Source organism: Phyllobates terribilis, unplaced genomic scaffold (assembly GCF_046119375.1).
Source record: "Phyllobates terribilis strain yellow unplaced genomic scaffold, ASM4611937v1 Scaffold_13__5_contigs__length_258822181, whole genome shotgun sequence".
Classification (NCBI taxonomy): domain Eukaryota; kingdom Metazoa; phylum Chordata; class Amphibia; order Anura; family Dendrobatidae; genus Phyllobates; species Phyllobates terribilis.
Window position 1 is genome coordinate 46,949,836 of NW_027362773.1, and position 13,224 is coordinate 46,963,059.

The window sequence follows — 13,224 nt, forward strand, 5'->3', positions numbered from 1 at the left end:
CTAATCAGACACCAATATATCTGTTTAAAAGAGACTGGTGTAGGCCAGAGAAATAGAACTGTGGTTTTGCAGTTCCACGGGTCAAATCTCTGTATTATCCTGCTTTTTAGCTTTTTTTCCCGAAAAAAAACAGTAATAATGTCTACCGGACTTGTCAGACACCAAAATATCTCTTTAAAAGAGTCTGGTCTAGGCCAGAGAAATAGAACTGTGGTTTTGCAGTTCCATGGGTCAAATCTCTGTATTATCCTGCATTTGGCATTTTTTGCCATAAAAAAACTGTAATAGTGTCTCCCTGACTGGTCAGACACCAATATATCTGTTTAAAAGAGTCTGGTGTAGGCCAGAGAAATAGAAGTGTGGTTTTGCAGTTCCACGGGTCAAATCTCTGTATTATCCTGCTTTTGGCATTTTTTGCCATAAAAAAAACTGTAATAGTGTCTCCATGACTGGTCAGACACCAATATATCTGTTTAAAAGAGTTTGGTGTAGGCCAGAGAAATAGAACTGTGGTTTTGCAGGTCCACGGGTCAAATCTCTTTATTATACTGCGTTTGGCATTTTTTGCCATAAAAAAACTATAATTGTGTCTCCTTGACTGGTCAGACACAAATATATCTGTTTAGAAGAGTCTTGTGTAGGCCAGAGAAATAGAACTGTGGTTTTGCAGTTCCACGGGTCAAATCTCTGTATTATCCTTCTTTTGGCTTTTTTTCCCTTAAAAAAACAGTTTTAGTGTCTCCCTGACTGGTCAGACACCAATATATCTGTTTAAAAGATTCTGGTGTAGGCCAGAGAAATAGAACTGTGGTTTTGCAGTTCCACGGGTCAATTCTCTTTATTATACAGCTTTTGGCATTTTTTGCCTTAAAAAAAACTGTAATAGTGTTTCCTTGACTAATCAGACACCAATATATCTGTTTAAAAGAGACTGGTCTAGGCCAGAGAAATAGAACTGTGGTTTTGCAGTTCCACGGGTCAAATCTCTGTATTATCCTGCTTTTTAGCTTTTTTTCCCGAAAAAAAACAGTAATAATGTCACCGGACTTGTCAGACACCAAAATATCTCTTTAAAAGAGTCTGGTCTAGGCCAGAGAAATAGAACTGTGGTTTTGCAGTTCCATGGGTCAAATCTCTGTATTATCCTGCATTTGGCATTTTTTGCCATAAAAAAACTGTAATAGTGTCTCCCTGACTGGTCAGACACCAATATATCTGTATAAATGAGTTTGGAGTAGGCCAGAGATATAGAACTGTGGTTTTGCAGTTCCACGGGCCAAATTTCTGTATTATCCTGCTTTTGGCATTTTTTGCCTTAAAAAAAACTGTAATCGTGTCTCCCTGACTGGCCAGACACCAATATATCTGTTTAAAAGAGTTAGGTGTAGGCCAGAGAAATATAACTGTGGTTTTGCAGTTCCACGGGTCAAATCTCTGTATTATACTGCTTTTGGCATTTTTTGCCATAAAAAAAACTGTAATAGTGTCTCCCTTAATGGTCAGACACCATTATATCTGTTTAAAAGAGACTCGTGTAGGCCAGAGAAATAGAACTGTGGTTTTGCAGTTCCATGGGTCAAATCTCTGTATTATCCTGCTTTTGGATTTTTTTAACCTAAAAAAAACAGTATTAGTGTCTCCCTGACAGGTCAGACACCAATATATCTGTTTAAAAGAGTCTGCTGTATGCCAGAGAAATAGAACAGTGGTTTTGCAGTTCCATTGGTCAAATCCCAGTATTATCCTGCTTTTGGCATTTTTTGCTGTAAAAAAAACTGTAATCATGTCTCCTTGACTGGTCAGACACCAATATTTCTGTTTAAAAGAGTCTGGTGTAGGCCAGAGAAATAGAACTGTGGTTTTGTAGTTCCACGGGTCAAATCTCTGTATTATCCTGCTTTTGGCATTTTTTGCCATAAAAAAAACTGTAATAGTGTCTCCATGACTGGTCAGACACCAATATATCTGTTTAAAAGAGTTTGGTGCTGGCCAGAGAAATAGAACTGTGGTTTTGCTGGTCCACGGGTCAAATCTCTTTACTATACTTCTTTTGGCATTTTTTGCCGTAAAAAAAACTATAATAGTGTCTCCTTGACTGGTCAGACACCAATATATCTGTTTAGAAGAGTCTTGTGTAGGCCAGAGAAATAGAACTGTGGTTTTGCAGTTCTACGGGTCAAATCTCTGTATTATCCTGCTTTTGGCTTTTTTTCCCTAACAAAACTGTAATAGTGTTTCCTTGACTAATCAGACACCAATATATCTGTTTAAAAGAGTTTGGTGCAGGCCAGAGAAATAGAACTGTGGTTTTGCTGGTCCACGGCTCAAATCTCTTTACTATACTTCTTTTGTCATTTTTTGCCGTAAAAAAAACTATAATAGTGTCTCCTTGACTGGTCAGACACCAATATATCTGTTTAGAAGAGTCTTGTGTAGGCCAGAGAAATAGAACTGTGGTTTTGCAGTTCTACGGGTCAAATCTCTGTATTATCCTGCTTTTGGCTTTTTTTCCCTAACAAAACTGTAATAGTGTTTCCTTGACTAATCAGACACCAATATATCTGTTTAAAAGAGTCTGGTGTAGGCCAGAGAAATAGAACTGTGGATTTGCAGTTCCACGGGTCAAATCTCTGTATTATCCTGCTTTTTAGCCTTTTTTCCCTAAAAAAAACAGTAATAATGTCTACCTGACTTGTCAGACACCAATATATCTGTTTAAAAGAGTCTGGTGTAGGCCAGAGAAATAGTACTGTGGTTTTGCAGTTCCATGGGTCAAATCTCTGTATTATCCTGCTTTCGGATTATTTTTTCCCTAAATAAAACAGTATTAGTGTCTCTTCTGACAGGTCAGACACCAATATATCTGTATAAAAGAGTCTGCTGTAGGCCAGAGAAATAGAACAGTGGTTTTACAGTTCCATTGGTCAAATCCCTGTATTATCCTGCTTTTTCCATTTTTTGCCATAAAAAAACCTGTAATCGTGTCTCCTTGATCCTTCAGACACCAATATATCTGTTTAACAGAGTCTGGTGTAGGCCAGAGAAATAGAACTGTGGTTTTGCAGTTCCACGGGTCAAATCTCTGTATTATCCTGCTTTTTAGCTTTTTTTCCCGAAAAAAAACAGTAATAATATCTACCTGACTGGTCAGACACCAATATATCTGTTTAAATGAGTTTGGAGTAGGCCAGAGAAATAGAACTGTGGTTTTCCAGTTCCACGGGCCAAATTTCTGTATTATCCTGCTTTTGGCATTTTTTGCCTTAAAAAAAACTGTAATCGTGTCTCCCTGACTGGCCAGACACCAATATATCTGTTTAAAAGAGTCAGGTGTAGGCCAGAGAAATAGAACTGTGGTTTGGCAGTTCCACGGGTCAAATCTCTGTATTATCCTGCTTTTTCCATTTTTTGCCATAAAAAAAACTGTAATAGTGTCTCCATGACTGGTCAGACACCAATATATCTGTTTAAAAGAGTTTGGTGTAGGCCAGAGAAATAGAACTGTGGTTTTGCTGGTCCACGGGTCAAATCTCTTTACTATACTTCTTTTGGCATTTTTTGCCGTAAAAAAAACTATAATAGTGTCTCCTTGACTGGTCAGACAACAATTTATCTGTTTAGAAGAGTCTTGTGTAGGCCAGAGAAATAGAACTGTGGTTTTGCAGTTCCACGGGACAAATCTCTGTATTATCCTGCTTTTGGCTTTTTTTCCCTAAAAAAACAGTTTTAGTGTCTCCCTGACTGGTCAGATACCAATATATTTGTTTAAAAGAGTCTGGTGTAGGCCAGAGAAATCGAACTGTGGTTTTGCAGTTCCATGGGTCAAATCTCTGTATTATCCTGCTTTTGGCATTTTTTGCCATAAAAAAAACCCTGTAATCGTGTCTCCCTGACAGGTCAGATACCAATATATCTGTTTAAAAGAATCTGGTTTAGGCCAGAGAAATAGAACTGTGGTTTTGCAGTTCTACGGGTCAAATCTCAGTATTTTCCTACTTTTTGCTATTTTTCCTTAAAAAAACAGCAATAGTGTCTCCCTGACTCGTCAAACACCAATATATCTGTTAAAAAAAGAGTCTGGTGTATGCCAGAGAAAAAGAACTGTGGTTTTGCATTTCCACTGGTCATATTTCTGTATTATCCTGCTTTTGGCATTTTTTGCAATAAAAAAAACAGTAATAGTATCTCCCTGACTGGTCAGACACCAATATATCTGTTTAAAAGAGTCTGGTGTAGGCCAGAGAAACAGAACTCTGGTTTTGCAGTTCCACGGGTCAAATCTCTGTATTATCCTGCTTTTGGCATTTTTTTCCCTAAAAAAACTATAATAGTGTCTCCCTGACTGGTCAGACACCAATATATCTGTTAAAAAGAGTCTGGTGTAGGCCAGAGAAATAGAAGTGTGGTTTTGCAGTTCCACGGGTCAAATCTCTGTATTATACTGCTTTTGGCATTTTTTGCCATAAAAAAAACTGTAATAGTGTCTCCATGACTGGTCAGACACCAATATATCTGTTTAAAAGAGTTTGGTGTAGGCCAGAGAAATAGAACTGTGGTTTTGCAGGTCCACGGGTCAAATCTCTTTATTATACTGCGTTTGGCATTTTTTGCCGTAAAAAAAACTATAATTGTGTCTCCTTGACTGGTCAGACACAAATATATCTGTTTAGAAGAGTCTTGTGTAGGCCAGAGAAATAGAACTGTGGTTTTGCAGTTCCACGGGTCAAATCTCTGTATTATCCTTCTTTTGACTTTTTTTCCCTTAAAAAAACAGTTTTAGTGTCTCCCTGACTGGTCAGACACCAATATATCTGTTTAAAAGATTCTGGTGTAGGCCAGAGAAATAGAACTGTGGTTTTGCAGTTCCACGGGTCAATTCTCTTTATTATACAGCTTTTGGCATTTTTTGCCTTAAAAAAACTGTAATAGTGTTTCCTTGACTAATCAGACACCAATATATCTGTTTAAAAGAGACTGGTGTAGGCCAGAGAAATAGAACTGTGGTTTTGCAGTTCCACGGGTCAAATCTCTGTATTATCCTGCTTTTTAGCTTTTTTTCCCGAAAAAAACCAGTAATAATGTCTACCGGACTTGTCAGACACCAAAATATCTCTTTAAAAGAGTCTGGTCTAGGCCAGAGAAATAGAACTGTGGTTTTGCAGTTCCACGGGTCAAATCTCTGTATTATCCTGCATTTGGCATTTTTTGCCATAAAAAAACTGTAATAGTGTCTCCCTGACTGGTCAGACACCAATATATCTGTATAAATGAGTTTGGAGTAGGCCAGAGATATAGAACTGTGGTTTTTCAGTTCCACGGGCCAAATTTCTGTATTATCCTGCTTTTGGCATTTTTTGCCTTAAAAAAAACTGTAATCGTGTCTCCCTGACTGGCCAGACACCAATATATCTGTTTAAAAGAGTTAGGTGTAGGCCAGAGAAATATAACTGTGGTTTTGCAGTTCCACGAGTCAAATCTCTGTATTATACTGCTTTTGGCATTTTTTGCCATAAAAAAAACTGTAATAGTGTCTCCCTTAATGGTCAGACACCATTATATCTGTTTAAAAGAGACTCGTGTAGGCCAGAGAAATAGAACTGTGGTTTTGCAGTTCCCTGGGTCAAATCTCTGTATTATCCTGTTTTTGGATTTTTTTAACCTAAAAAAAACAGTATTAGTGTCTCCCTGACAGGTCAGACACCAATATATCTGTTTAAAAGAGTCTGCTGTATGCCAGAGAAATAGAACAGTGGTTTTGCAGTTCCATTGGTCAAATCCCAGTATTATCCTGCTTTTGGCATTTTTTGCCGTAAAAAAAACTGTAATCATGTCTCCTTGACTGGTCAGACACCAATATTTCTGTTTAAAAGAGTCTGGTGTAGGCCAGAGAAATAGAACTGTGGTTTTGTAGTTCCACGGGTCAAATCTCTGTATTATCCTGCTTTTGGCATTTTTTGCCATAAAAAAAACTGTAATAGTGTCTCCATGACTGGTCAGACACCAATATATCTGTTTAAAAGAGTTTGGTGTAGGCCAGAGAAATAGAACTGTGGTTTTGCTGGTCCATGGGTCAAATCTCTTTACTATACTTCCTTTGGCATTTTTTGCCGTAAAAAAAACTATAATAGTGTCTCCTTGACTGGTCAGACAACAATATATCTGTTTAGAAGAGTCTTGTGTAGGCCAGAGAAATAGAACTGTGGTTTTGCAGTTCCACGGGTCAAATCTCTGTATTATCCTGCTTTTGGCTTTTTTTCCCTAAAAAAACAGTTTTAGTGTCTCCCTGACTGGTCAGATACCAATATATTTGTTTAAAAGAGTCTGGTGTAGGCCAGAGAAATCGAACTGTGGTTTTGCAGTTCCACAGGCCAATTCTCTGTATTATACTGCTTTTGGCATTTTTTGCCGTAAAAAAAACTGTAATAGTGTTTCCTTGACTAATCAGACACCAATATATCTGTTTAAAAGAGTCTGGTGTAGGCCAGAGAAATAGAACTGTGGATTTGCAGTTCCACCGGTCAAATCTCTGTATTATCCTGCTTTTTAGCTTTTTTTCCCTAAAAAAAACAGTAATAATGTCTACCTGACTTGTCAGACACCAATATATCTGTTTAAAAGAGTCTGGTGTAGGCCAGAGAAATAGAACTGTGGTTTTGCAGTTCCACGGGTCAAATCTCTTTATTATACTGCTTTTGGCATTTTTTGCCTTAAAAAAACTGTAATCGTGTTTCCTTGACTGGTCAGACACCATTATATCTGTTTAAAACAGACTGGTGTAGGCCAGAGAAATAGAACTGTGGTTTTGCAGTTCCATGGGTCAAATCTCTGTATTATCCTGCTTTCGGATTTTTTTTTCCCTAAATAAAACAGTATTAGTGTCTCCCTGACAGGTCAGACACCAATATATCTGTATAAAAGAGTCTGCTGTAGGCCAGAGAAATAGAACAGTGGTTTTACAGTTCCATTGGTCAAATCCCTGTATTATCCTGCTTTTGGCATTTTTTGCCGTAAAAAAAACTGTAATCGTGTCTCCCTGATCCTTCAGACACCAATATATCTGTTTAACAGAGTCTGGTGTAGGCCAGAGAAATAGAACTGTGGTTTTGCAGTTCCATGGGTCAAATCTCTGTATTATCCTGCTTTTTAGCTTTTTTTCCCGAAAAAAAACAGTAATAATATCTACCTGACTTGTCAGACACCAAAATATCTCTTTAAAAGAGTCTGGTCTAGGCCAGAGAAATAGAACTGTGGTTTTGCAGTTCCACGGGGAAAATCTCTGTATTATCCTGCATTTGGCATTTTTTGCCATAAAAAAAACTGTAATAGTGTCTCCCTGACTGGTCAGACACCAATATATCTGTTTAAATGAGTTTGGAGTAGGCCAGAGAAATAGAACTGTGGTTTTGCAGTTCCACGGGCCAAATTTCTGTATTATCCTGCTTTTGGCATTTTTTGCCTTAAAAAAAACTGTAATCGTGTCTCCATGACTGGCCAGACACCAATATATCTGTTTAAAAGAGTCAGGTGTAGGCCAGAGAAATAGAACTGTGGTTTTGCAGTTCCACGGGTCAAATCTCTGTATTATACTGCTTTTGGCATTTTTTGCCATAAAAAAAACTGTAATAGTGTCTCCCTTAATGGTCAGACACCATTATATCTGTTTAAAAGAGACTCATGTAGGCCAGAGAAATAGAACTGTGGTTTTGCAGTTCCATGGGTCAAATCTCTGTATTATCCTGCTTTTGGATTTTTTTAACCTAAATAAAACAGTATTAGTGTCTCCCTGACAGGTCAGACACCAATATATCTGTTTAAAAGAGTCTGCTGTATGCCAGAGAAATAGAACAGTGGTTTTGCAGTTCCATTGGTCAATTCCCAGTATTATCCTGCTTTTGGCATTTTTTGCCGTAAAAAAAACTGTAATCATGTCTCCTTGACTGGTCAGACACCAATATTTCTGTTTAAAAGAGTCTGGTGTAGGCCAGAAAAATAGACTGTGGTTTTGTAGTTCCACGGGTCAAATCTCTGTATTATCCTGCTTTTGGCACTTTTTGCCATAAAAAAACTATAATTGTGTCTCCTTGACTGGTCAGACACCAATATATCTGTTTAGAAGAGTCTTGTGTAGGCCAGAGAAATAGAACTGTGGTTTTGCAGTTCCACGGGTCAAATCTCTGTATTATCTTTCTTTTGGCTTTTTTTCCCTAAAAAAAACAGTTTTAGTGTCTCCCTGACTGGTCAGCCACCAATTTATCTGTTTAAAAGAGTCTGGTGTAGGCCAGAGAAATAGAACTGTGGTTTTGCAGTTCCACGGGTCAATTCTTTTTATTATACTGCTTTTGGCATTTTTTGCCGTAAAAAAAACTGTAAAAGTGTTTCCTTGACTAATCAGACACCAATATATCTGTTTAAAAGAGTCTGGTGTAGGCCAGAAAAATAGAACTGTGGTTTTGCAGCTCCACGAGTCAAATCTCTGTCTTATCCTGCTTTTTAGCTTTTTTTCCCGAAAAAAAACAGTAATAATGTCTACTGGACTTGTCAGACACCAAAATATCTGTTTAAAAGAGTCTGGTCTAGGCCAGAGAATTAGAACTGTGGTTTTGCAGTTCCACGGGTCAAATCTCTGTATTATCCTGCATTTGGCATTTTTTGCCATAAAAAAAACTGTAATAGTGTCTCCCTGACTGGTCAGACACCAATATATCTGTTTAAATGAGTTTGGAGTAGGCCAGAGAAATAGAACTGTGGTTTTGCAGTTCCACGGGTCAAATCTCTGTATTATACTGCTTTTGGCATTTTTTGCCATAAAAAAAACTGTAATAGTGTCTCCCTTAATGGTCAGACATCATTATATCTGTTTAAAAGAGACTCGTGTAGGCCAGAGAAATAGAACTGTGGTTTTGCAGTTCCATTGGTCAAATCTCTGTATTATCCTGCTTTTGGATTTTTTTAACCTAAATAAAACAGTATTAGTGTCTCCCTGACAGGTCAGACACCAATATATCTGTTTAAAAGAGTCTGCTGTATGCCAGAGAAATAGAACAGTGGTTTTGCAGTTCCATTGATCAAATCCCAGTATTATCCTGCTTTTGGCATTTTTTGCCGTAAAAAAAACTGTAATCATGTCTCCTTGACTGGTCAGACACCAATATTTCTGTTTAAAAGAGTCTGGTGTAGGCCAGAGAAATAGACTGTGGTTTTGTAGTTCCACGGGTCAAATCTCTGTATTATCCTGCTTTTGGCATTTTTTGCCATAAAAAAAACTGTAATAGTGTCTCCATGACTGGTCAGACACCAATATATCTGTTTAAAAGAGTTTGGTGCAGGCCAGAGAAATAGAACTGTGGTTTTGCTGGTCCACGGGTCAAATCTCTTTACTATACTTCTTTTGGCATTTTTTGCCGTAAAAAAAACTATAATAGTGTCTCCTTGACTGGTCAGACACCAATATATCTGTTTAGAAGAGTCTTGTGTAGGCCAGAGAAATAGAACTGTGGTTTTGCAGTTCTATGGGTCAAATCTCTGTATTATCCTGCTTTTGGCTTTTTTTCCCTAACAAAACTGTAATAGTGTTTCCTTGACTAATCAGACACCAATATATCTGTTTAAAAGAGTCTGGTGTAGGCCAGAGAAATAGAACTGTGGATTTGCAGTTCCACGGGTCAAATCTCTGTATTATCCTGCTTTTTAGCCTTTTTTCCCTAAAAAAAACAGTAATAATGTCTACCTGACTTGTCAGACACCAATATATCTGTTTAAAAGAGTCTGGTGTAGGCCAGAGAAATAGAACTGTGGTTTTGCAGTTCCATGGGTCAAATCTCTGTATTATCCTGCTTTCGGATTTTTTTTTCCCTAAATAAAACAGTATTAGTGTCTCTTCTGACAGGTCAGACACCAATATATCTGTATAAAAGAGTCTGCTGTAGGCCAGAGAAATAGAACAGTGGTTTTACAGTTCCATTGGTCAAATCCCTGTATTATCCTGCTTTTTCCATTTTTTGCCATAAAAAAACCTGTAATCGTGTCTCCCTGATCCTCCAGACACCAATATATCTGTTTAACAGATTCTGGTGTAGGCCAGAGAAATAGAACTGTGGTTTTGCAGTTCCACGGGTCAAATCTCTGTATTATCCTGCTTTTTAGCTTTTTTTCCCGAAAAAAAACAGTAATAATATCTACCTGACTGGTCAGACACCAATATATCTGTTTAAATGAGTTTGGAGTAGGCCAGAGAAATAGAACTGTGGTTTTCCAGTTCCACGGGCCAAATTTCTGTATTATCCTGCTTTTGGCATTTTTTGCCTTAAAAAAAACTGTAATCGTTTCTCCCTGACTGGCCAGACACCAATATATCTGTTTAAAAGAGTCAGGTGTAGGCCAGAGAAATAGAACTGTGGTTTTGCAGTTCCACGGGTCAAATCTCTGTATTATCCTGCTTTTTCCATTTTTTGCCATAAAAAAAACTGTAATAGTGTCTCCATGACTGGTCAGACACCAATATATCTGTTTAAAAGAGTTTGGTGTAGGCCAGAGAAATAGAACTGTGGTTTTGCAGGTCCACGGGTCAAATCTATTTAATATACTGCTTTTGGCATTTTTTGCCGTAAAAAAAACTATAATTGTGTCTCCTTGACTGGTCAGACACCAATATATCTGTTTAGAAAAGTCTTGTGTAGGCCAGAGAAATAGAACTGTGGTTTTGCAGTTCCACAGGTCAAATCTCTGTATTATCTTTCTTTTGGCTTTTTTTCCCTAAAAAAAACAGTTTTAGTGTCTCCCTGACTGGTAAGACACCAATATATCTGTTTAAAAGAGTCTGGTGTAGGCCAGAGAAATAGAACTGTGGTTTTGCAGTTCCATGGGTCAATTCTTTTTATTATACTGCTTTTGGCATTTTTTGCCGTAAAAAAAACTGTAATAGTGTTTCCTTGACTAATCAGACACCAATATATCTGTTTAAAAGAGTCTGGTGTAGGCCAGAGAAATAGAACTGTGGTTTTGCAGCTCCACGGGTCAAATCTCTGTACTATCCTGCTTTTTAGCTTTTTTTTCCCCAAAAAAAACAGTAATAATGTCTACCTGACTTGTCAGACACCAACATATCTGTTTAAAAGAGTCTGGTGTAGGCCAGAGAAATTGAACTGTGGTTTTGCAGTTCCACAGGTCAAATCTCTGTATTATCCTGCTTTTGGCATTTTTTGCCTTAAAAAAAACTGTAATAGTGTCTACTTGACTGGTCAGACACCATTATATCTGTTTAAAAGAGACTGGTGTAGGCCAGAGAAATAGAACTGTGGTTTTGTAGTTCCATGGGTCAAATCTCTGTATTATCCTGCTTTCGGATTTTTTTTTCCCTAAATAAAACAGTATTAGTGTCTCCCTGACACGTCAGACACCAATATATCTGTATAAAAGAGTCTGCTGTAGGCCAGAGAAATAGAACTGTGGTTTTGCAGTTCCACTGGTCAAATCTCTGTATTATAATGCATTTGGCATTTTTTGCCGTAAAAAAAACCTGTAATAGTGTCTCCATGACTAATCAGACTCCAATATATCTGTTTAAAAGAGTCTGGTGTAGGCCAGAGAAATAGAACTGTGGTTTGGCAGTACCATGGGTCAAATCTCTGTATTATCCTGCTATTTGCATTTTTTTCCCTAAAAAAAACTGTAATAGTGTCTCACTGACTGGTCAGACACCAATATATCTGTTAAAAAGAGTCGGGTGTAGGCCAGAGAAATAGAACTGTGGTTTGGCAGTACCACGGGTCAAATCTCTGTATTATCCTGCTATTTGCATTTTTTTCCCTAAAAAAAGCTGTAATAGTGTCTCACTGACTGGTCAGCTAACAATATATCTGTTTAAAGGGTCTGGTGTAGGCCAGAGAAATAGAACTGTGGTTTTGCAGTTCCACGGGTCAAATCTCTGTATTATCCTGCTTTTTCACTTTTTTTCCCCTGAAAAAAACAGTAATAATGTCTCCCTGACTGGTCAGACACCAAAATATCTGTTTAAAAGGGTCTGGTGTAGGCCAGAGAAATAGAACTGTGGTTTTGCAGTTCCACGGGTCAAATCTCTGTATTATCCTGCATTTGGAATTTTTGGCCATAAAAAAATACTGTAATAGTGTCTCCCTGACTGGTCAGACACCAAAATATCTATTTAAAAGAGTCTGGTGTAGGCCAGAGAAATTGAACTGTGGTTTTGCAGTTCCACGGGTCAAATCTCTGTATTATCCTGCTTTTGGCATTTTTTGCCATAAAAAAATACTGTAATAGTGTCTCCCTGACTGGTCAGACACCAAAATATCTGTTTAAAAGAGTTTTGTGTAGTCCAGAGAAATGGAACTGTGGTTTTGCAGTTCCACAGGTCAAATCTCTGAATTATCCTGCATTTGGTATTTTTTGCCATAAAAAAACTGTAATAGTGTCTCCCCGAATGGTCAGACACCAATATATCTGTATAAAAGGGTTTGGTGCAGGCCAGAGAAATGGAACTGTGGTTTTGCAGTTCCACGGGCCACATTTCTTTATTATCCTGCTTTTGGCATTTTTTGCCATAAAAAATACCTGTAATAGTATCTCCCTGACTGGTCAGACATCAATATATCTGTTTAAAAGAGTCTGGTGTAGGCCAGAGAAATAGAACTGTGGTTTTACAGTTCCACGGGTCAAATCTCTGTATTATCCTGCTTTTGGCATTTTTTGCCGTAAAAAACACCCTATAATAATGTCTCCCTGACTGGTCAGACGTAAATATTTCTGTTTAAAAGAGTCTGGTGTAGGCCAGAGGAATAGAACTGTGGTTTTGCAGTACCACGGGTCAAATTTCTGTATTATCCTGCTTTTGGAATTTTTTGCCATAAAAAAAAACTGTAATAGTGTCTCCCTGACTGGTCAGACACCAATATATCTGTTTAAAAGAGTCTGGTGTAGTCCAGAGAAATAGTACTGTGGTTTTTCACTTCCACGAGTCAAATCTCTGTATTATCCTGCTTTTGTCATTTTTGCCATAAAGAAAACTGTAATAGTGTTTCCTTGACTGGTCAGACACCAATATATCTGTTTAAAAGAGTATGGTGTAGGCCAGAGAAACAGAACTGTGGTTTTGCAGTTCCACGGTTAAAATCTCTGAATTATACTGCTTTTGGCATTTTTTGCTGTAAAAAAAAGCCTGTAATCGTGTCTCCCCGACTTGTCAGCCACCAATATATCTGTTTAAAAGAG